The following is a 26,497-nucleotide window of genomic DNA, read 5'->3' as shown; positions in this document are numbered from 1 at the left end:
ATCCAAAATATACAAAGAACTCACGAAGTTAGACAGCAGAGAATATCTAATGGCTGAGAAGCACCTAAAAAAAAATGTTCAACATCTTTAGTCATGAGGGAAATGCAAATCAAAACAACCCTGAGATTCCACCTCACCCCAGTCAGAATGACTAAGATCAAAAACTCAGGCGACAGCAGATGCTGGCTAGGATGTGGAGAAAGAGGAACACTCCTCCATTATTGGTGGGATTACAGAATGGTACAACCATTCTGGAAATCAGTCTGGAGGTTCCTCAGAAAATTGAACATTGTTCTACCTGAGAACCCAGCTATTCCTCTCTTGGGCATATACCCAAATGATGCTCCAACATATCACAAAGACACATGCTCCACTATGTTCATAGCAGCCTTATTTATAATAATCAGAAGCTGGAAAGAACCCAGATGCAACAGAAGAATGAATACAGAAAATGTGGTACATCTACACAATGGAATACTACTCAGCTATCAAAAACAGTGACTTTATGAAATTCATAGGCAAATGGATGGAACTGGAAAATATCATCCTGAATGAGGCAACCCAATCACAGAAAAACACATGGTATGCACTCATTGATAAGTGGATATTAGCCCAAATGCTTGAATTACCCTAGATGCACAGAACAAATGAAACTCAAGAAGGATGACCAAAATGCAAATGCTTCACTCCTTCTTTAAAAGGGGAACAAGAATACCCTTGGCAGGGAATAGGGAGGCAAAGTGTAGAACAGAGGCAGAAGGAACACCCATTTAGAGCCTGCCCCACATGTGGCCAATACATATACAGCCACCAAATTAGATAGATGGATGAAGCAAAGAAGTGCAGGCCGATAGGAACCGGATGTAGATCTCTCCTGAGAGACACAGCCAGAATACAGCAAATACATAGGCGAATGCCATCATTAAACCACTGAAATGAGAATGGGACCCCCGTTGAAGGAATCTTAGAAAGGACTGAAAGAGCTTGAAGGGGCTTGAGACCCCATAGGAACAACAATGCCAACCAACCAGAGCTTCCAGGGACTAAGTCACCACCCAAAGACTATACATGGACTGACCCTGGGCTCCAACTGCATAAGTAGCAATGAATAGCCTAGTAAGGGCACCAGTGGAAGGAGAAGCCCTTAATCCTGCCAAGGATCCCCGTGAATGGGATTATTGGGGGGAGGGCGTTAATGGAGTTAATGGAGGGAGAATGGGGAGGGGAACAGCCATATAGAAGAGGAGGGGAGGGCTTAGGGGGATGTTGGCCTGGAAACCAGGAAAGGGAATAACATTTGAAATGTAAATAAGAAATATCCAATTTAATAAAGATGGAAAAAATAAAAAAATAATAATACTAAAAATAAAATCTTTACAGATCCAAGAATTCCTAGGTTCACCACAAGAACTGTGTGGTGATTGGAAGATGAGGACATTTAACTCTAGAGAGGGGAGAACAGTCTGGAAATTGTGTTTAACCACAATGGTTGAATGAATCACTATAATTTAGCAAGACCTCAGTGAAAAGGGAGAGAACACAGTTCCAAGAGGTTTTGATTTACAAATCCAAAGAAGCACTGTGGAGAGTGGCACACTGAGAGGCCATGGAAGCTCTTGGACCTTCCTCTTGGAGTTTGCACTTCTTCCATCCAGCTGCTGCAGGGTTTGCTCCCTCTGTAGTGAACCTGAGAGCCCAAGTGAAGTGCATGAGAGTTCTGAGCCACACCGTGTTGTTGGGGTGAGAGGACAGCATGTGGAAATCCTGCATGTAAGCCAGCTGGCTGTGCATGTAAGTTAACAGACTGGAATTGTAATTGTTGTCTTGTGGGACTTCAATCCTTAGTCTATGGGGTTGATGCTAACTCGGGGCTATGCCTTTCTGAATTGAGCTCAATTCAGGACACTTAGTTGGTATATCCAGCAAGGCTTCTTCAGTGCACCAGCTGTCAGGTACACATGCATCCCTGGCTCTGAAGCGAGTGCTCTGAAGGATCGTTTGCTGGATCTTGCAGTTCATCATGAAACTCCTCCCATTTATTTTCTCACAGTGCTGCACACTCCATACACTTCCAAAGTAAGTGTGTCCTGTCCCTAGATTGCCCAGGAGATTCCTTTTCTTTCAGTTCTTGCCTAGAGGAAGCAGGTCCAACCTACTTAGATATGGAGGGCTCACCTCTCCATGCTTTCTTGCCATTAACCAAGTTGCATGCATTTATTTCCCCTCCCATTTATCACTTTAGACTTCCCTTTTAAATCCACATTCTCTGTTTCTAGAGATTGTCTGATCTTACGCCCAGGTTAAAATTTTTCATTAGTTTTCCATTTCTTATAGCCTACAATTTAGAGTATTTAACTGACTAAAAAATTGGACGATTTGTACAGGGTCCCTGCTTGTCATTTTCCCAAAACTCATGATGATATACTATAATATAAATAACTAGCATGCCATTCTCTGTACAATCCGAACTTCTACTTCACATAAAAATTGCTCATCTTGGCTATGTAATACATATGCAAGTCCTTCATGGCTAAACACAGGCTAAAGGATAATTTACTGTCTTCTTTATATTGTCTTTAGCATGATGTAGGGAGATGTGGCTACAACTCATTTATACTCCAGATTACACCTATAGGTAGAATGTAGTAAATCCACATATCAATGACCAGAGAGCTTAAACATTTTGGATTTTTTTCATGCTTTAAATATTTCAAATACATAATGAAGGCCTTGAAGCTGGGGCCCAAGACCAAAACTCACTTATATACTCCTTATAAACTCATATACTCCTCCTATATAGTCTGGGGTAATTTTGCACAAAACAGTTAGTATATCCACACATGACTGCCCTTGCCCACTAAGGTTAGGTATGGAATTTTCCACATGTGGAGTAATGTCAGTTCTCAAAAAAGTTAAACATTTAGGAGATTTTAGAAACTCACAACTGAGATGTTTGACTTATATTTGACAGAGCGATTCTTTTTTTTAACAAATGACTTATTTATTTATTATACATGAGTACACAGTAGCTGTCTTCAGACACACCAGAAGAGGGCATCAGATCTCATTATAGATGGTGATGAGCCACCATATGGTTGCTGGGAATTGAACTCAGGACCTCTGGAAGAGCAGTCAGTGCTCTTAACCACTGAGCCATCTCTCCAGCCCCCTCGACAGAGATTCTTAAATATGTCTCTTTTTATCTCCTGTTCTGAGTTCCAATTCAACTTAACTGAACCATGAGCCTGAATAAAGATCTTAATTTGAAAAATATTTATCTAAAGTTACAGCACAAGTAGCATAGCCAGAATCCAATCATTAGGTTCCATGGCCTCCAGCCAGAGTTCCCCACACAAGAATCCTAAGCAGTGTGCATCTCAAAATCTCTCTCTTCATCCCCATCCAATCCAGACCTTAGATGACTATCTGGACAACAGACTCCTTTCTAGTTGGCTCTTATGCTTCCATCACTCACACTACACCTTTTCCTAATAAATTATTGAATTGTACTTTATAAGCACAAGTTTAATCGTAGTTGTTTTTACTTAGGATTTATCAATGGTTACCAAATGCATTTGGGAGAAGCTTCACATTCTGAATATATTACATGGACTTTCTCCCACTTTGTGTTTGCATATCTCTGCCTTTCTCCCTGGACATCAGCCTCCAAGAGGTATTATTTAGTTGTTGAGTCTTGTCATGTGCTGTCTTGGTTTTTCATATGATCTTCCCACCATTACACATTACACACACTCTCTCTTTCTCTCTCTCTCTCTCTCTCTCTCTCTCTCTCTCTCTCTCTCTCTCACACACACACACACACACACATCCACTCACTTTTTAAATAGTAGGGTCACACAATATCAGTCTACATGTCTTGAGCTGTCTTTGAACGCATTATGTTGGCTAGTCTAGTCTTGCACTCACAGAGATCTGGCAACTTTTTCCCAAGTACTTGGATAAAAAGTATCATTACAAGCAGTAACAATAAGAAATAAACTAATGTAGAATAATGAAGAATAAAAGAAATAAAATGCACACAACTCAGCATGAAATGACCACGATGACCAATATCAGATAGCAACTGGTTCAGTTGCTGTAACTTAAGAGTATTTTTTAAATATTTACTTATTTTATATATGTGAGTACACTGTCACTGTCTTGAGACACACCAGAAGAGGACACACCAGAAGAGGGCATCAGATCCCATTACAGATGGTTGTGAGCCACCATGTGGTTGCTGGGAATTGAACTCAGGACCTCTGGAAGAGAAGTCAGTGCTCTTAACCACTGAGCCATCGCTCCAGCCCCAACTTAAGTGTATTTAACTGAAAAAAGAATCAGACAATTTCTGCAGGTTCCCTGCTTGTCGTTTTCCCAGTCTCGTGATGACAACTATAAATAACTACTATGCTACTCTTTGTATAATCTGAACTTCTACAGCATGTTAAAAATGTCCATTTTGGCTCGGTAATATATGCAACTTCTTCATGGCTTAACACAGACTTAGCAGTAATTGACAGTCTTCTTCATTGTCTTTAGCATGATGCAGTGACAAAATGTTGGTATGCCCAGACAATAGAGCACCAGGGAGTCATTGTAGACTATAGTTTAGGTAGTTTGCTTTCAGTCTAATTGTGTCCTCTTTAAAAATTAAGGTCACCTTTAACCCAAGCCTATGAAGATTTCAGTTTAATGTAAATTTTAGCTACATTTAGTAAAAAAATTGTTACTTTGTGCACCTCTCTTTACCTTACAGAACAGGTAACATTTATGCTGTGCAAGGAGCAGCAGGGACAAAAGCTAAGAGTCAGAGGAGGCAGTTTATTAAAGGTACAGCATTAGCACTGGGTAGAATACAACGGATCAAGGAATGAAAAACTTCCCTTCCCAATATCACAAAAACACAAATGCACGGAAATGCGTAATGAGGGGCACTTATGAAGGCCACAGTCAGATGAATCTGACCCACACGCCAGCTCTTTGGCCCTTTCTTTATCTTTACAATTTTGTTGCAAATATTTATAATTCACAATAAATTCACACTGTTGTGTAAGCAAATAAAACCAGATTACTACTGAGATCTGTACTGGAAAAATAAATGGAATTAAAATACTTCAGTTTTGAATGTTTGTTCTTCTTAAAATAGCATGGAAAAGTTCTCTAGGGATGAGTTTTTATACAACTACTTTCATGGAAGTGGCAGGTGACAAATGTGTATATTTTTCAAGAATCATTTTATTATTTTGACTCTATTGTTTTCTCTGAAAATTTCATGCATAATAAATGACATTGTCACAGAGAAGAACTGTTTTCTGGTATATTTGTATTGCTATTGCAAACTCTTGATCCTTTTTGGTGAATAAATGTCATACCCTTGAATCAAACAAAAATATACTTTGGAAAATAGGAAATGCAAATACAAGCCAATATTTTAGTTAGGGTTTTATTGCCATGAAGAGACACCACGGTTAATATAGCTCTTATAAGGGAAACATTTAATTGGGAATGGCTTACAGGTTTAGAGGTTCAGCCCATTATCATCATGGCAAGAAGCATAATAGCATACAGGCAGACATGGTGCTAGAGAAGGAGCTGAGAGTTTGAAGTTTTGATCCCCAGGCAGCAAGGAGAGACTGTATTCTACACTGGGGTAGCTTGAGCATATGAGACCTTAAAGCCTTCCCCCACAATGACACACTTCCCCTACTAAGGCCACACCTCCTAATAGGGCCACTTCCTATGGACCAAGCATTCAAATATATGAGTCTACAGGGACCATACCTAATCAAACGACCACAACCAATATTCAGAAATAGATGAGGGCTCATTGGATATAATAGCATATAACTAAAAAAAACCCAAAAATCCCAAGGTGGTGTTTTTTTCTACTTAGAGACTAAATTAAATTATAATATTTTATGCTTGGGAGGATGTATACAATTGACATTTTGCATTTTCTAGAAGCTGTATAATTGTTTTATGATTCTTTAGTAAAAATTAATTTTGCTTTTGTTGAAGAACACAAAATATTTTTAATCTTTAAACTAGTTAATCATTTTTAGTAAAATTTTGCTAAAAATGGATTATTCAAACTCTATTGACAACAATAAATAATGTAGCACTAGAGACATCTGAGAAATGATGAGAGTGGTTATTACTGTTATTATGAAGTTTGAATGGACAGAAAAGGTTAACAATTACATATTGTGGGTAAAAAAAGTCAGAAAATAAAATGGTGCAAAGTATCAATGTATCTTTTTGAAGGATACTCAAACAGGTAGGAAATAAGGTAAAACATTAAGAAGGGGAGCTTGTTTGTGTCTCCTTATTGTCCATTTTATTTATGTTATTGAAGTAATATAACAAAGGTTAACTAAAGGAGTCTTTATTTATTTTTTAATTAAAAAAATTAAATTCAATTTTATTGATATGAATGAGTACACTGTAGCTGTCTTCAGACACACCTGAAGAGGGCATCTCATTACAGATGGTTGTGAACCACTATGTGGTTGCTGGGAATTGAACTCAGGACCTCTGGAAGAGCAGCCAGTGATCTTAACCACTGAAACATCTCTCCAGCCCAAGTCTTTTTATTTTTAAAGACATTGTTACTTATGTAGCCTAGGTTAGACTCCAACTTACGATCCTCCTGACTCAATCACTTTAGGGTTAAAATCACAAGTTTGTGCTACCATATATGACTCCTATAATATTTAATAAGACATAAACTGAAAAGTACCAGTCTACTTTTAATGTCTTCCTCAATCTACTGCCACCATCTTCTTGACTCATGTCAGGCTTCCCAACCTGTGTGTTGAACTCCACACATAAGAAGAGTCCTTCGAGAAGGCCAATAGTGATGAACTAGTTTGGTTGAATGAACAAATGCAATCTTCTTTGAAACTTTTCTAGTTTGATCCATCTAGAAAGTGATACATTTTAGTTAAACAATTTTGGTGCTTTCCTTAGTCTTTCCACAAAAAGATGTTGGATATTAGAATTAGATAAAATCAATTGGACATTATCCCATTAAGTTTTGTTTTTATTTAAAAATATAGGCTAATTAACTTTTCATTTCTTAACAGAAGAATTACCTATCAGAATTATACCATACTTCTCAACAGAGATTCTAAAAGCCAGAAGATCTTGGACAGATGTCATGCAGACCCTAAGGGAACACAAATGCCATCCCAGGCTACTATAAGCAGCAAAAGTCTCAATAGATGGTGAAACCAAGATATTCCATGACAGAAACAAGTTTAAACAATATCTTTCCACTAATTCAGCCCTACAGAGGATAATAGAAGGAAAACTCCAACACAAGGAGAAAAACTATATCCAGAAAAAACCAAGAAATTAATCATCTCAAAACAAATCCAAAGAGAACCATACATACCTCTAACAACAAAAATAACAGGAACTAACAATCAGTGGTTTTTAATATCTCTAAACATCAATGGACTCAATTCCTCAATAAAAAGACAAGCTAATAGACTGGATCAAACAGGACCAAACATTTTCCTGCATACAGAAAAATCACCTCAGTGACAAAGATAAACACTATCTCAGAGTAAAAGGATGGAAAAAGCATTTCCAAGTAAATGGTCCCAAGAAATAAGCTGGATTAGCCATTCTAATATTCAATAAAATAGACTTTCAACCAAAAGCTATCAAGTAAGGTTGGGAAAAATACTCCATACTCATCAAAGGAAAAATCCACCAACATGATCTCTCAATACTGAACATTTATGTCCCAAGTGCAAGGGTACCCACATTTGTAAACGAAACTTCATTAAAGCTCAAAATACACATTGAACCTCACATAACAATAGTGGGAGACTTCAACACTCCACTCTCACCAATGGGCAGAACATAGAATCAGAAACTAAACAGAGACACAGGGAAACTAAGAAGTTATGAACCATTTTTTTTTTAAACAAATATCTACAGAAGATTTCACCCTAAAGCAAAAGAATATACCTTCTTCTCAATATCTCAGGGTACCTTCTCCAAAACTGACCATATAATACGACACAAAACAAGCTTCAATAGATACAGGAAAATTGAAATAATTCCATGCATTCTATCAGATCACCATGGACTGAGATTGATCTTCAGTAACAACAGAAAGCCCACATACTCTTGAAAACTGAGCAACTCTCTACTTAATGAAAACTTGGTCAGGGAAGAAATAAAAAGAATTAAAGACCTTCTTAAAGTTAACTAAAGTGAAGGCACAGCATACTCAAACTTATGGAAAACAGTGAAAACAGTGCTAAGAGGAAAATTCATAGCACTGAGTCCTTCATAATGAAATTGGAGAGATCCTACACTAGCAACTTAACAGCACATCTGAAAGCCCTAGAACAAAAAAATACAAGCACACCCCAAATGAGTAGATGGCAGGAAATAATCAAACTCAGGCCTGAAATCAACCAATTAGAAACAGAGAACTATACAATGAATCAACATATCCAAGAGCTGGTTCTTTGCTAAAATCAACAAGATAGATAAACTCCTAGGCAAACTAACTAAAGGGCCCAGAGACAGTATCCAAATTTTAAAAATATCGGAAATGAAAAGGGAGATATAACAGAAACTGAGGAAATTTTAAAAAAATCATCAGATCCTACTATAAAAACCTATACTCAACAAAACTTGAAAAATCTAGAAGAAATGAATGGATTTCTAGACACTAGGTACCAAAGTTAAATCAGGACAAGATTAATTGTCTAACCACACTCAAACCCCCAAGGAAATATAAGCAGTCATTAAAAGTCTCCCAACCAAAAAAAAGGCCAGGATCAGATGGTTTTATTACAGAATTCTATCATACCTTCAAAGAAGACCTAATACCAATATTTCTCAAAGTATCCCACAAAATAGAAACAGTAGGAACACTGCCCAATTGGTTCTTTAAAGCCACAATTGTGCCTAAACCACACAAAGACCCAATAAAATAGAGAACTTCAGACCAATTTTGCTTATGTATATTGATGCAAAAATTCTCAATCAAATTCCCTGAAACTGAACCCAAGAACACATCAAAATTATCAGTCACCACACTCAAGTAGGGTTCATCTCAGGGATAAACTCAAACAAATCAGTACCCTTCCTCTACACAAAGGATAAACAGGCTGAGAAAGAAATTAGGGAAACAGCACCTTTCACAATAGTCACAAATAATATAAAATATCTTCATGGAATTCTAACCAAGCAAGAGAAAGATCTGTATGACAAGAACTTCAAGTCTCTGAAGAAAGAAATTGAAAAAGATCTGAAAAGATAGAAAGATCTCTCGGGCTCATGGATTAAAAATTGCTATCTTACCAAAAGCAATCTACAGATTCAACGTAATCCCATTAAAATTCCAATTCAAGTTTTCACAGAGATAGGAAGAGCAGTTCTCAACTTCATCTGGAATAACAAAAATCCCAGGGTGGTGAAAACAATCCTTAAAAATGTAAGGCCTTTTAGGGTATCACCATCCCTGACATTAAGCTGTACTACAGAGCAATAGTGATAAAAACTGCATGGTATTGGTACAGAGACAGACAGGTTGATCTGTGGAATAGAACTGAAGACCCAGAAATAAACCCACACACCTTGGTCACTGGATCTTTGACAAGGAAGTGAAAACCATCCAGTGGAAAAAATAAAGCATTTTCAACAAATGATGCTCATCTAACTGTAAGTCTGCATGTAGAAGAATGCAAATTGAGCCATTCTTATTTCTTTGTACAAAGTTCAAGTCCAAGTGGATTAAAGACTTTCACATAAAGCCAGATGCACTGAATCTAATAGAAGATAAAGTAAGAAAGAGCTTCAAACTCATTGGCACAGGGGAAATTTTTCTGAACAGAACACCAATGGCTCAGGCTCTAAGATCAACAGTGTATAAATGGGTCCTCATGAAAGGCAAGCAACACTGTCAACAGAACAAAATGGAAACCACAGATTGGGAAAAGATCTTTACTAACCCTATATCCAATAGAGAACTAATATCTAAAATATATGAAGAGTTCAAGAAATTAGACTCTCCAAAACCAAATAACCCAATTAAAACATGGGGTATAGAACTAAACAAAGAATTCTCAACTGAGGAATATCAAATGTCCATGAAGCACCCAAAGAAATGTTCAACATCTTTAGTCATTAGGGAAATGCAAATCAAAACGACCTTGAGGTCCCACCTCACACCAGTCAGAATGGCTAAGATAAAAAGTCTCAGGTGACAGCAGATGCTGGTGAGGATGTGGAGGAAGAGGAACATCTTGGTGGTAGGATTGCAAGCTGGTATAACCATTTTGGAAATCATTCTGCTTCTCAGAAAATTGAAAATAGTTCTATCTGAAGACCCAGCTATACCACTACTGAGCATATACCTGAAAGATGCTCTAACATATAACAAGGACACGTGCTCCACTTTGTTTATGGCAGCCTTATTTACAATAGCCAGAAGCTGGAAATGACTCATACGTACCTCAGCAGAATAATGGATACAGAAAATGTTGTACAATAACACAATGGATTACTGGTCAGTTATTAAATATGATGACTTCACAAATTTTACAGGCAAATGTATGGGACTAGAAAATATCATCTGAGTGATGTAATCCAGATCCCAAAGGACATACATAGTATGTACTCACTAAAAGCTCTGAATTCCCACATTACAACTCACAGACCATATGAAGCTTAACAAGAATGAAGGCCAAAGTATGGATGCTTCAATTCCACTTAGCAGGTGGAACAAAATAATCACAAGAAGCAGAGGGAGGGAGGAACCTGGGTGGAAGAGGGCAGGGAGAAGGAAAAAAGACCATGAATTTGAATTAGAGCAATAAGAGATATATGTGAAGGTTAGAAGGAAGAAAAAAGGAAGGGGTTTATAATGTAATTATTATTGTCTCAAAAGTGGAAAGAGGGGTTGGGGATTTGGCTCAGTGGTAGAGCGCTTGCCGAGGAAGCGCAAGGTCCTGGGTTCGATCCCCAGCCCTGAAAAAAGAAAAAAAAAGTGGAAAGAATTAATATAAAAAATTCAAGCTCAATTCCATGCATGCAGCTCTAATCAATTTAATAGCTAGCATATCTATTCTACTTAGTTGAAACACTTCATTTCAATGTATGATATATTATACTGATAGGACATAAAGCCTGGAAACTTCATTTTCTTGTATTGCTGACAGTGAGAATGTGGGTAATTAACTATGCTGAGAAAATTTTCTTGACATTTGGAAGGTGGGGGAAAGAGAAGAATTCTCTGGAATTTCTAACTGACCTTTGGGGCTGACGGAAGGAAGATAGGTTAGGGATAGATTACGTTCTTACGTCTTTGAGGGGATTTATCACCAACCTCACTGAAACCACAGCCACCATCACAACCACACAAAAACATCAGCCAGACTAAACATGCCTTTGCTATTCAAGACTCTGAAGAATCCCTGAGTCACTCAATTTTCAGGAACAGGAGGCAGGTTGAATAGTTTAGGCAAGACATACCTCTCTACACACTTCCATGGAATAACAAGGAGATTCTCAGAGGGTGATGGTCAGGGCCAGAGAAAATAGAGAACAGGTTTGTTTGTATAGCAATCTAGGGCTATCCAAAGGCTCCGTGTCTATCTGTGCTGTGCATGCGTACATGCAGGAGTGTGAGCAGAAATCAGTGGGCTTGGTTACACTGTCCTTCTGAATATGGCTGTGTGTACAGAAGAAGGGGAAGGAAATTTAACTTCACATTCTTAGACTGAAGGAACAGCCATGTCTAGGTCAGGAAGAAATATTTATGCATACCCAGTGACGCTAGAGTATGAACTCCTTGTAATGACGATTCTTTGGAAATTAACCTTTGTGTGTGTGTGTGTGTGTGTGTGTGTGTGTGTGTGTGTGTGTGTGTGTGTGTGGAGAAGAGCTGAGTATGGATTTTCATGTAATAAGGAATGGGAAAAATTGTATTTGGTGAACATAAAGGTAAATTGTGTCAATAACAATGTCTTTATAGCCCAACTCTTATTTAATTTCATTGGCATAAAGAAGAGTGATAATTCCCAGTCTCACATGGATGCTACTGACTTCTAGAACATTACTAAAGGGACAAATGTCACTTGTGTGCTGAGACAGGAAAGTGCCTGTGAACTCTTCACAGATTTTCTCTCTTATTTTTCACCTTGATGGCGCATTGAAAAATGGTGACAATTTGTGAAGTGACTCATGCTTGAAGGCTTGTTACCTAGGACTTAAAAACCACTTGCATCAGGCTGTGAAAAGACCAAGATATAAGCTTGGTATTATGGGTGTGTTTGTTAGCCCTTATTTAGGCTTTGGTCCTAGCTGGAGAGCATGTAAGGGAAAACTAGACCAAGAGGGTAATGAGACATTTATAGTTAGGGAAGAATCAAGGCACGCAGCTGAGTTGTTTTCATCCCAACAGGATGCTGTACCCAAAGGTAGCACAGAGAAGAGAAAATCCAGCCAAATCAAATGAGTGATGTTCACTGGCTTGCTCTCTCTGGCATATCCAGTGTGCTTTCTTATATATTTTATATACCTTCCCAGGGATAGCACCATTCACAGTGGGCAAGGACTTTGCACATCAACAATGAGTCAATGAAATATCCCACAGACGTGTCTACAGATCAACTTGATGTATGTATTTTCTCAATTGAGGAACTTTGTTGCAAATGACTCTAGTTTATGTTAATTTGCCAAAAACTAACCAACACACCGAGAAAGTGTGAGGACAGGAGTTTGGAATCCCCCTACTTTTTACAAATGCCAAATGGGCATGGTGGCCTACTTGTAGTCCCAACATTTGGGAGGTGGAGACAGAAAAACTGAAATATGATTGCTACCAAGATTTGCTAAGTTAGAGACCTTCCATTAATATGTAAGGTGGAAACAATCAACCATGACACTTGGTATCAATCTCTGGGTTGTTACATGCATGTTGACCCTTGTGTATGTGCATACATATATGTGTGTGTGTGTGTGTGTGTATACATATATATGTATATATATGTATATATCTGCATGCACATGCATATATGATTACCCTCCATATGAACATAGTATACACCATAAACATAGACATATGAAGAAGAGAGAGAAATAGGTGATTCTCATAACTTTAATCAAGACCAGAAAAGAAAAAAAAGGAAAAAAAAGAACAGAAGAGAAGAAGAAAAGAAAAAGTTCATAGTACGATATCCTACTGCCTTCATCGTCTAGCTGCCTCAGTATAATATTATTTTTATTGGATTTTTAAAATTTACATTTCAAATGTTATCCTCTTTCCCAGTTTCCTGTCCATAACCCCCCTATTTCATCCCCCTCCCCCTGCTTCTATGAGAGTGTTCCCCCACCCACCCATTCCTTCCTGCCTATCCACCCTGACATTCCCCTACACTGGGGCATTGAGTCTTGGCAGGACCAAGGGCTTCTCTCCCACTGATGACCAACAAGGCCATCCTCCGCTACACATGCAGCTTGAGCCATGGTTCTGTCCATGTGTGCTCTTTGGATGGTGGTTTAGTCCCTGGGAGCTCTGGTTGATTGGTATTGTTGTTCTTATGGGGTTACAAACATCTTCAGTTCCTTCAATCCTTTCTCTAACTCCTCCAATAGGGACCCTGTTCTCAGCTAAATGGTTGGCTACAAGTGTCTGCCTCTGTATATGTCATGCTCTGGCAGAGCCTCTCAATAGACATATATATCAGACTCCTGTCAGTATAATATTATAAATGAGAAAATTTGTAACTAAGGTAAGATTAGCTTTTAAAAATTAGAACACAGACAGACAAGATGGCTTAGTGGGTAAAGGTGCTTGCCACTAATTCTGATCCCCTGAGTCCACATGGTAAAAATTGCATTAATTTTACTGTGCACTGTGGTATGTATGTGGAGGAGAGAGGTGGTATGTATGTGAGCTGCGTGGACTGTGCTGCTACCTGAGGTCATGGGAACATCGGGGCTGATGCTAGGGGGATCTGGGAAGTGAATGTCTGGGTCTGTGATCCTATCACAGCAGGAGCTTGTGTTGATATCCCAGGGCCCTGCTACCACTAAAGTCATGCAGATGTCCCAGGTCTGGGCTGCCTCCTGAGGCCCAGTGCTGAGCTGGGCTGAGCAGCACAGTAGAGCTGGCCCTGGTAGAGAAGGCTAGGGTGAGCTGTCCCTCAGGACATGACAGCAGGAGAGCTGACCTTGTCTCTTTGCCAGCTACAGCACTGAGTGAGCTAGCTGGGGCAGAGCTGCAGAGCTTGCCCTAGTGGTGCAGGTGCAGGAAAGTGGACCAAATGCACTATCTCCCTGGCCCTGATGCAGGGTTTTGAGTTGACCCGCCCTAACATCTACCCCATGTATGATCTGCTAGAGCATGTGAATTTGAGCTCTGGATTTGATAACCATCATCACATAAACCAGGCACTGTGATGCAGACTTGTCATCCCAGGACCTGGGAGGCACAGGGGCGGATATGGGGGAGTCAGAAGTTCAAGTTATCTCTGCTACAAAGCAAGTTTGAGGGCAGGAAGGGCTACCTGTGACCCTGTCTAAAAATATTCTTATAAAAATGTGATGATATTTAACTTAAAAGCCAAAAATCAAAATGACCTAGCAATAAACAACTGTCAAGATCTGTCCTGTCAGAATGAAACATGAAGCCACCAAATAAGACAACTTAATGCAGGAAAATCTGATGACACATTAGAAATGACATTTCAAAGTGTGGGGAGAAAGACTACTGCCAAATCATGTGATGATTACTTTTCATGTACAGAATTAAATTGCTACTATATACTTTACCAGGTACATTAAAATAAAACCTAAAAGACTTCCCAAAAAGGAATAAAAGAAGATTAAATTAGTTAGCTTCAGGTAGATGAAGATTTCTTAGACAAGATGTTGGGAAGCACAAAAACAAAAGACTAGTATATTTGATGTATTACAATAAAAAATCCTTAATAGGTAAAAAAAACACTAAATTCTATATAAAATGGGGTTATTTGGAATACTTTCAATAGATAACAGTTGAAAACACTAGATATTAATAAAGATCAAACAACCTAACTGTAAAATTGCCAGCAGTAAAAGAAAGCAGTGGACAAATGAATAATCACAAATGTGATCAAAGGTTAATAAATGTATAAAATTAACCACAGACTCATGGAAAGCTGTCTACATACATTAATCATGGTAGACTACATTGTGATGAAGTTACAAATTAACTCTGAAATCCCAGTGGTATAATACAATAGACGTTTATTTCTTGGTTGACTGTTCCACAAAGTCTTTGTAGGATTTGTGCCCCTTTGTCTAATTGGTGTACACAAGGCTAGCGTGCATGTGTACCCAGTGTGTTGGAGGGAATTGTTGATGGAAATGCCCTACATACTATTGTTTGGTATACAAAGCTTCAACTTGAACTTTAATGTATATCGTATATAACTAATATAAATAGCAGGTAGCTGTAACATGAATAAACAATACATTTTACTTAAAATTCATTATTTGAGGGAGTAGAGGTGGAATCTTATTGAACATTAGTCAGAAAACTCTCCATATTCCATTGTTGTAGATAACGTCTTGACATGATCTTTCAAATTCAAAAATTTTTAACACATATGGTATAGTGGTTCTTTGTATCAAAAGTAAATTAAAATTTGTCACAATACTTAAAATGGCCAATTATGACAAAACATCTGAGATACAATTTTTGGATGAGATAATACAAGATGATATACAAGATGGAGTAACTACAAGTGCCTGCACTTCATCAATGTTAGCTGTCGTAACTACTGCTTCTATTACTACTACTTCTAGTTGTACAAAAGACTAAGTGTATAAACAAGGTTGATACATGAGACACCAAGTAGAAATATCATTAAATAGGAAAAACAAACTAATTAGAATGTATAAGTTTATAGAAGCAACACAAAATGCATGCGTATGTACTAACAATTATTTTAAAATACCTGGAAGTAATTCTTATTGTGACTCAACTAATCATCTAGATTATTTTTAATTTTCCTTTTTGTTAGTAGTAAGTGTAGATATTTTTAAAAAATTGAGATAATACACTTGAGAGAGGTAATTTTTATCATTGAAGAGAATCTCCCGAACCATCCCTAAAAAAAGTGACCTGCAGGAATAAAACTAACTCAGTAGTAGCCTGTTCACACAGCTGTCTGGCTGTATACATCTGAGTTACTTCAGTGTACACTTGAGGTGGTCTAGCTCTCCAGCTCTGCTTCCCGAAAGACATGTGTGGAAAACTATGGATAGCATCCTCAACTATCATGTGACTGCAATTTTAATTTTAATCACTTTTTAAACTCACTGATCAAAATCAGGAAGGAAATGAGTGGTCTTTATTATCTCCCTTTGTCTTTCGACTGAGCGAGTCTGATAAGTACCCTCCTGAGATGACGCTACCATGAGCATTTGCTAAGGCCAAGGATGCAGGATGACAGTTTAGGCCACCCCAAATCCATGGCAAGAAAGAGAAAAGGCAGCCTTCTCTCAGCTTACTGATCTTACCTCAATACTTAGGCTGTGAGCAATGAGTATGGGATTCCAGGGTGGTTCAGATAAAGAGTTTATTTTTTGACAGAGAGAGATTTCATCTCCTCTAATAACACAGTCATGCCGGGTTACCAAGAGCTGTGGCTTTGCCTTTACTGTCTACATAGTTTCACTTAAGTCTAAAATTTTCTTCCATGTTATTTATTCCACTTACTCGTTTGCGTCTGTAGTTAGTGCAGTTTTGGGAATGGCAGTTGTATGAGCATGTCCTTTGCCCTGTTGTTGTGAGGTCATTGCTTATCCAGTAAGTTATGACATGGTGTACATTTTTATCGTCTGGGATTCAAACCAAAAAGAGGCTTTCTGGGAGGAAGGGAGAGAAATATAATCATTGTCGTTGCCCAAGAGCAAAGACAACTGGAGGCAGAGGAAATACAGGGGCAGATTAGGGAGCTGTCCCAGAGCCAATGCACAGATGCCATTGCTTGATGGTCATTTCATATCTCTGGCCTATGTAGGGATCAAAAATACTTGTCTGGCCAAGGCAAATAAAGCTGTAACTAGAGATGTCTGAGAAAGACAGAGGTGGGAGCCAGATGGCTAACAGTAATACTGAGGACACATATATCCTTCTCGTAGCTCACATAGACACTTTGGAATGAGTACACTATCTGTATCTCGGAGATGTTTGCAGCTTCCTCTTTCAAATACCAAGCAAACAAATACTTTGGTTACAGAGTGAGTTCTATAATAACCCTCTGTACTCACATGCTCTAGCTTATCACGGGGAGTTGAAATCACAGAGTGCGGTCATCTCTAAACTGAACATGTAAAGTGAGATTCAATCATGTAAGTCCACAGAAATCTAAAGTTACAAACCATAGCTTAAAGAATGAATGCAGAATAATTTCTCATGAATGAGTTGAGCCGTAAGCCAGGCAGACTGATAGATGGAGGAGGATGAGGGCACATACATTAACTTATCCATTTCTTTAGACTTTAACAAATGAGACAAATCTAACGAGACTGATAAAACTCTTTCAAAGAGTTTAGAACCTCACTGTGGGAGTGATTCACTTAGGGTCTTGACCCTTGAAGTGACTATACCGAGTTCACAAGAAAATTTTATTTAAGAATGGTTATATCATGCTCACTAGGTGTTGAAAATCTTTTGTTTCATGAATGCAACACCAAGGTCAACTTTTATACACATACGTGTCCACTTGGTTTTTATTCATTTATTTTGTGGGACCTGGTAGTACTTGGCACTGTGCATGTGAGGAGGCCAGAGGACAGTTTGGTAGAGAAGGTTCAGTTCTTCAACCACCTGAGCCTTGAGGATTGACCTGAGTTTGCAAGGCTTGGCAAAAAGTACCTTTCCCTGCAGAACCAGCTCACCTGCCTGGTACCAAATTCTTCCTAACTGAGTAATAGGCAGCATTGCTAATGCGTATGTGAATTAAACATGTGCAAGTCAACACACAAACATTTCCATGAAAACCAAACAAAAGGTTGTTCGACTCCAGAAAGGAAAGCAAAACAGATATTTGAAGTAACTTTCCAGATGAAAATCAAAATGGATTCAAATTTATAAGGAACTTTTTTCTAAAAAGCCATGTGCCATTGTTACAAATAAACCATTAAGTAAGAAATGACAGAATATTTCACTTGATTTGCCTGTGAAAATAAAACCTTAATTATTTTTATAGCAACTTGTGCTTAACAGCAAGAGACAAGAATTTCTTTAAATGTTTCTGATAGTCAACTCAAGAAAATCTGGGACACTGGAGAAAAAACAGCTCTATAAATGTCATAGGGACTAGTCTGGAGTATCATGTATATATCCCATAAATATAAACTATTAAAAGGGTTATTAAATTAATTTGATAACTTTTTCTGAGTAGACAAATGATGAAGCCTTTATGACATATTTTGGGATTATAAGATTTTTTCTTTTTTCTGTAAGAATAATAATGTGTAGTTGGAATTTTGATTAATATGATTTAATATGTTAGTTCTTTATTATGCCATATCTGTAATAATCATTATTTTAAGATTCACTCAATTTTTCTACTACTATCCTCTATTCTAATAATAATCTCTTGCTTGAATATGAAGAAACTCCATGAAATTATTTCTAATTTACATTTATTTATTATGGAGTATGCATGTGCCATGGCTTGTGTGAAGATCTTTACCCACTGCTGGCCCAGTTATTTCTATTTTGAAGAAGAAAAATTAGAATTGGATACTTCACATTTCTTAGGAAGGAAAATACTTCTGGTGTGCTTCTGGCACGTTTCATAGCAGTATAAAAACTTGTTTAACTCAGGCAGTTTCTTCTGAGTAAAGGAATCACACTGAAGCAAAAATAAACTGATTTCATAAGAAGTGGAAACAAACTTTGTGTAGCAACAGGAGTGTCCTGATTTTTTTTTTTATTTTGAGTAGAACTTTCTTAGTAGAATTCAGTAAAATTACTAAATTTACTAGACTAAATTTTCTAAATAGAATGTGTTCTTCCTCTGTGTAACCCAATAAAACACAAACAATGCCTGTGCATCAGTAGGTGGCAGGGAGGAGAGAGGCTACGTTGACACTCAGTGTTCAGACCTGTGAACCTCAGAATGAGAAGTAGCCTAACATTCCCTGAAAAATTGGAGCCCAAGACAATAACCAGATCTGTGCTATGGGACCTAGACAGGGAGCTAGCCTGAGAGGACCACCAGTCTAGTGACATGCAGGGCTGGTGGAGAGAGTGGGCATACCATGCCTAAGATGACCCCTGCCTACTGCCATACTGCATGAACAAGGCATAGCACTCCTGAAATCACTCCTGAGATGACTCCAGGCACTTAGAGATCCTGGGCACCACTATGAGGAGCAAGCGAGTAGTGGAGACTTGGAAGAGAAAGAGAAAAAGAAGGATGTGGGTGCAATGAAGAGAAAAATATTCAAGGATAGTGAGGAACAGCCTGATGTGCGTAGCTGGTGATGCCACCTGGAACTATGGTGGAGTCTTGGCTGCCACTGGGGGCCACATCTGGATCTGTGCCCTACAATAGCAGGAGTCTATTACCACCAAAAGTCAGGTGTATCTCTCTGGTCTGGGCTGTCACCTAGGGACATGTTAATGTTTGAGGGCTGTGGGGAACTGCCCCAACCCTTCACTTGGACATCATGGAGAGCTGACCCTGGGGGCAGGAGAGCAGGAGAGCAGGAGAGCAGGAGAGCTGACCCTCACTACTAACAGCGGCAGTATTTGAGAGAATGGATCCATATTTTGCATGAACTGTGGGTGAGCCAGCCTGAGGACACAAGTGTGGGAGAACTGGTCCTAGTCTCCTGTGTAGTGGTATGGATGAGAGAGAGATACTCTTTACCCCATCCAGACCTGAGGCAGACAGAAGACCTGGCTCTGGGATCATGAAAGCAGGAGAGTTGACCCTGCCCCTCACCTGCTGCCACACTGTAGAGCTGACATTGATGGCTGGAGTGTGGGTAAGCTAGCTCCACGTGTGTGACCATGGGAAAGCTGGTCCCCCAACTTGTCTGTAGTGTCACAACATGGATAAGGGGAGAAACCCTTCCTCACTTTCACCCCTTGTCACCTATGTATGGCAGGTTAAAGCTGGCTCAATGATTATAAGAGCAGGAGATCCTGTCCTGCCTCTTGACCACTGGGCAGTGTTGAGGATGAGGGAGAGAGGCCTTCCTCCTCTCTCTCATCTGTCACCATCTAAGGCAAGTGGGAGATCTGGGTAGAAGTCATAAGAGTGAGAGAATTGGCCATGTCCCTCACCAGCTGCAACACTCAGGAGAGCAGTCCCTGTACCTTGCCTGGGCAACAGGGTAGAGATGGCCCAGGTTTAGAGGGTTGCTGGTGAGGCAGCCCCTAGGTAATGAGAGCTAGAGAGCCAGCAGGCTTACCAACTCACACATCTCTCAGGTCCAAATACAGTGGTTTTCAATTGGCTTATCTACCCCATTGATGAACTAACTGCTGGAGTACATGAAGGAGTAAATGCTACAGATCCCAAACTCAGGATCTCCGTGATGCAGGGCAACAGCAGGATATCTAAGAGGAGTCCTAGTGAGATTCTGGTCTTGATAGTTTAGCAGGAGCTAAAGGCTTTCTTTGTACCAGACCAGTGAGTCATTGAAATGAACATAAGCAAGCAAAGATGTGTAGGCAAAGAGTATACTGGGAGATACAGTGTGACACTCTACAGCATCTACAATAAGATTTTTTCTGTCTGGGGGAAGGTTGCAAGGATGGAGGGTGGGTTTAAAGGGAGAGGGAAATGAGTGGGATTGGGATACATGAAGTGAAATTCACAAAGAGCAAATAAAAATTTTTAAAAATTCCCAAGAACTCCAAAGTGTGAAATTGAAACAAGTTATAGAGACTGGAGTTAGCCTTCCATCATAGGCTACAGAGCCTTGCTGCTCCCCTTGGATTTTAGAGATTTTTCTCACACCTCTCTGTTTTGGTCTATTGCTAAAACTATGCCCAGAGAATCCTTATAACTAGGGTACTTGGTCTTTCTCAGACAAGGGAAAGAAAAGCAGCTTCCAGTGGAGAAGAACATTTCCAGAATTATTTTAGGTCAGAAGTCAATACTGTGCTGAGGAACCAGGGAGTCTGTTCTTGCTACTTAAGAAGGTGATGAAAGTTATCACTTTAAGGTTAAAAACAAGGGATTTGGATTCTGAGTGACATTCCCAACATCACATACAGAAATGACCAACATCAATTATGTTTGTGCTGGATCCTGTCCTGACACCTGTTGAGAACAGTATATTCTCAGACTCAGAAAGGCTCAGGAACCTCTTCTGGGACGGAGAGCTGCCAAGACTTTCAGCTGCCACTGTTCTTATTACAGCCTTACACAAAGACCTAAAGACACATTTATAAGGTCTCCACACAAGTCCATGCTGTAGTGCTATGCTTTTTTTCAGTTACAACAGCTGTTTGTGGCAGGTGATTTACTGTAAATAGTGAATGAACCAATTCCAACTTTGGACTGACTGTAATGGGATAAACTACGTCCATCACGGCATGTAGGAGAAAAAAGTGATTAAACACATAATCCATTACCCATTTTGACTAAAATTGGATACAATAATTATGATTAGTTTTTGTATTTCCTTTTAAAACTATAGGTAAATAAATGCTAGAACATGATAAAAAGAAACAAGGCAACTGTATAAACTGACAACATGCATATGGCATGGTATGGGTAAGGGAAACGTTTATATTCTAGATATAAGAGAAGGAAGAGGCAGAGGAATCTGGAAGAATCTAGAGCAGAAAGAGAAAGAAGAAGACTGAACATGGATAGCAGACTGGACTTGTGCAATAAAGAAACAGAAACAGAGTGGAGAGAGAGAGAGGGAGAAACATAAAAAGGTGAGGATCTAACACCAAGAGAGAGAGGGAGAGAGAGAGAGAGAGAGAGAGAGAGAGAGAGAGAGAGAGAGAGAGAGAGAGAGATACAAAATATAGAGAAATAGCAGGGTTATAAGGAGAATGAATCTCTGTGGGGAGGAAAGACTGAACTAGAGGGAGTTTAGCCTAGAGGAGGAGATTTAAAAAAAAGAACCACAATTCATAGACTTTGAAGTGTGTAACAGTTACTTGTAATATTGAGGGAGCCTGAAGGTCAGTATACACTTTGGTGTGCTAACACAGATAGCCATTAGTCCCTTCTGCCTTTTAGATTTGGGAAAATGGGAGTTTTCTTTGGATCTGATAGCACCCAAGGGCAGTCAGTAGGAAAAGCTAGAAATTTGTTTAAGACTGCCTCTGTTTGTAGAAGTCTATTGTTCTTCTTTAGGCACAAATCAGTATTTCTTCATTAATTCTATCATTCCTCCATACCTCTGTGAATTAACAACTACAAGATTGACAATTATTTCCACCTTTGGGACTCTAAATCCACTGTCTTAAGCTTTTAAGTGGAATTTGTCACCTACATAGATTCTTTTTCCTTTTATGATTTTAAAGTTCAGACAAACAGGCAACCCAATGTTTATGAGATGGAGCACTGAGCCAAGAAACATGCTTCATATCCTAGTTTGTAAATTACCTTGTTATAAAAACAACCAACACAAGTCTCTAAGTAGTTGGGGGTACTTGGGCAACCATTTTTAGCCTCGTGAATCTTGTTCATTTCCCAGCTCTCTATAATAAAGGGACTGGATTAGATAGATCCACAGAATCCTATTATGTTTACATTTTCAAGATTCCTCTAGAAAGAAGCAATATTTCTGGACAAACACAAGCTGTTCAGAAGTGCACTGCACTACTCTAGAGTGCCACCAAACCAGAGTGCCAACCCAAAGCAGACCCCTTCCAGGTGGCAAGTTAGGGGGCTACAGAGCCAAGGTATACAGGGCCTTCTTGGTGGCTGAGGTTAAGCAACTCAATTGACAACTTAAGAAAACAATAGGCAATAACTTCAGGTATTAAAAAAACAAAACAAAACACATAGAGAGGGCTGGAAAGATGTCTCAGCAGTTAAAAGTGTTTGCTATTCTAGCAGATCACCCAGATTTGGTTTCAGGAACTCACATGGGATGGTTTACAATGGACTGTACCTCTAGCACCAGCAGGTCTGGATCTGGAAACCATCTTTCTGAACTCTGTGGGCACTTACACACACACACACACACACACACACACACACACACACACACACACACACACACAGGGGCAGTGCTTTAAGATAAAAATAAAACTTAAAAATGCATTTCAATATGAAATATTTGAAGACATAATTGTATAGCTTTAAGACACACTTGGGTCTATACATATTTATTTAAGAGACCTGTTAACTTTTGCCCCCACATGTGAAGTCACACAGAATGTTCACTGTACCATTCAGAAAGCCTGAAATTGGCAACAATGTTAATGTCCAAATAGAATCACACGATCAATATTATTCTACTTTAATAGAAAGTGAAGGAGTCAAGAACAAAAGACACATACTTTTTGCTACTTCTATGTAATGTGAGGACAGACAATTGCATATGACAGGAGACAGATCAGTGGTTGCCTAAGGTCAGAAGAAAGAGAGAACATAGGGTGACTGCTAATGGGTTTGGTCAGAATGAGGGCTCTTTCAGGTCTGATAAAAATCTTCTGGGAATTAGATAATTATGTTGGTTACGCAACTTACAGAATACACAAATAACCAACGAACCATATACTTTTAGAGGGGTGAATTTTATAGCATGTGGGATGCACACTGTATTTAAGTCTTTTATAAAGCTTTTCAAAGCAAGTCCTGTACTCTCAGAGCAAAAAGATGATTCACATTCTCCCATTAAAAGTCACTGCCTTGAAAAGCTTTTAAGTGAAATGTTCTGTGCTTTTAAGTGTTAAACTATATGTAGACATAAAATGACATTTAGCAAATATTAATAGAATCCTGTTATGATGATATTCCAATACTTGGCACTAGAGGATAGAGTTATAAACTGAAGATGAATCTATCAAGTAGGGCCTACTTATATTAATTTAAACAAATCTTCTTGCTTTAGCAGACCTTTGTTTACACTGACTGCACACTCTAATGACTTCTGTGTAACAATCGGCTATGTCACAATCGTATGAAAACATCATTTAAAGACAGAATCAGGAAAGAAAAAAATCTTGTTTATTATGGCTCTGCTGTCTTGACTTACTTAGGGCTATTATTGTTGTGATGAAATACCATGACCAAAAGTAAGTTGAGGAAGCCTTATACTTCCACATCACTGCTCATTATTGAAGGAAGCCAGGATGGGAACTCAAACAAGGCAGGAACCTGTAGGCAGGAGCTGATGCATAGGCTGTGGAGGGGTGCTTTGTACTGGCTTGCTCTCCATGGCTTGCTTGCTCAGTCTGCTTTCTTATAGAACCCAGGACCATCAGCCCAGGGATGGCAACACCCACAATGGGCTAAGTCGTCCTCATCAATCACTAATGACAAAAATTCTCTACAGGCTTCCTAGAGCCTAATCTTATAGAGGCATTTTCTTAATTGTGGTTCCTCCTCTCAGATGACTTTAGCTTGACATAAAACTGACATAAACATCAAGCTGACATAAAACTATTCAGCACATGGTCGTACTATTCAGCCACACATGACATTAAAAAACTCATATTTTATAAGACTAACTTTAGATATATTAGTTTAGTTGTTTGCTGTCCACTTCCCTTTAATCCCAGAGGACTTTGTATGTTTTGTCCATAACCAACTCTATGGGGCCAGAAAGGAGTCCTGCACACAGTAGGAGCTTAATTGCTAATGGAATAAACTGAATGAATAAATAAGATCCATTTTTGATTTGCACAAACTTTTATGCGCACTTCTGCTTTTAATATCTATCAACAAACTCACCTTTAATGATTTTTTTCCACTGGATTTTAACCTCCTTGATTTCTTTTTCCATTTTCCAGTATTCCATTCCTCTCACAAAAGCACAACCATGGATGAATATTATATGCCTCTTTGTGTTGGAAGTTGAGCAGCAATATGCTCTTCAACCCGAACGAACTCTTCCTCATGCGTGTCAATCCTAACGTACCTTAGCAACTTGACTCCACTCCACAAGATGCTATGATTACTCCTCTCAAACTCCCCCTTTAAAATGCATACTTCTTTGGAGAAACAGAGGCATGGGAGAAGAAGCTACTCTATGGCTGTGGCTGTGACAGATCCCAGCTCTGATTTACCGTCTGTCACGACTGAAGCTCAGGTGCAGCCCATCAAAAAGCCATTCCTCTGGAAGCACGAGCACACTTAAGAAGCAAGCATGACAGGTCAAGGAGCCTTAGGAAATGACCAGAACATTACCAAGACATGGTTATGTGTAGTAGAATCACAGTCCCGACAGGAAGGCAAATGGCAGAAACGGGAAGGTGAAACCTAAGCTTCAGGGTTGACACCACAAATTTGGAGATAGCCAAAACCATAGGATGGTCGCAAGAAAAGCTGCATGCATCAAGTGGATCTGGCCATATAGAGGGACCACATATACGCAGGCAATAGCACTGAGGAACCACTTACCCAGTGACTAGAGCCCAAACAATGCCATCAGTCACAGACGCTCAATACTTCCAGTTTCATTATTATTTTGTTATTTTGGTCTAATCTTCCTTACTACATCCCCATTCCCCATTTTTGGAATGCAATGTTTGTTCGGTACCATTGTATGTTGGAAATATATTACTTGTTTTCTGACCTTACAGGAACTCACATTTATGAGACTGCCTGGAGTCTTAGAAGAGACTTTAAACTTTGAACAATGCTGAGTGTACGAGACTATGAAAACTTTTGGAACCAGATTGAATGTGTTTTGCATTATTAGAAGCCATGAGCCTATGGAGGCCAGGAGTAGAAAGTTAGAGCATAAAACGTCCCCATAGGCTTGTGTGTTTATATACTTGATTTCTAGCTGGTAGCATCACTTTGGAATCTTTAGGAGGTAGATCTCAGTTAGAGGAGGTAGGTTGCTGAGATTTAGGTCTTGAGATTTTGAGTGCCCTGGTTTTTGTTCCATCTCCACTGCTAACATTTGGAAGCGTAGTAACTATGCTACAAGATTCCACCACATAGAGCCATAGACACAGTGCCTTCTTCACAATGAAACTGAGTTACAGTAAATTATTCCTCATTAAGTTGCTTCTTCTCAGATATTTGAGTGCATCAAAGAGAAATTGACACAGAGCCCCCTTTTCAAAGTACTACTATGATTCGTAAATGAGATAATACACGAAATACTTCCCAATTTTTTTTTTTTTTAGGAGCTGAGGACCGAACCCAGGGCCTTGAGCTTGCTAGGCAAGCGCTCTACCACTGAGCTAAATCCCCAACCCTGCTTCCCATGTTTTAAAAGGTGCGAAGCCCCTATCTTGCTGTTGTTTCTTTGTTCCTTTTCTGACTTCCTTTGTTGTACTCTTTAAGTTCTGCTAGGATAA

The 26,497-nt window shown here is 39.0% G+C and overlaps 1 non-coding gene across 1 annotated transcript; it reads left to right on the top strand.

Moving 5' to 3' along the window:
- The first annotated feature begins 19,045 nt into the window (after nucleotides 1-19,045).
- On the top strand, nucleotides 19,046-19,174 carry LOC116904744. Its single transcript, XR_004388430.1, has one exon. It is a non-coding gene; the product is annotated as a small nucleolar RNA SNORA17 (small nucleolar RNA).
- The last annotated feature ends 7,323 nt before the right edge of the window (nucleotides 19,175-26,497 follow it).

The sequence above is a fragment of the Rattus rattus genome, chromosome 6 (genome assembly GCF_011064425.1).
Source record: "Rattus rattus isolate New Zealand chromosome 6, Rrattus_CSIRO_v1, whole genome shotgun sequence".
Classification (NCBI taxonomy): domain Eukaryota; kingdom Metazoa; phylum Chordata; class Mammalia; order Rodentia; family Muridae; genus Rattus; species Rattus rattus.
The sequence above is the reverse complement of the archived record's forward strand: the minus strand, read 5'-3'. Positions and strand labels throughout refer to the sequence as shown.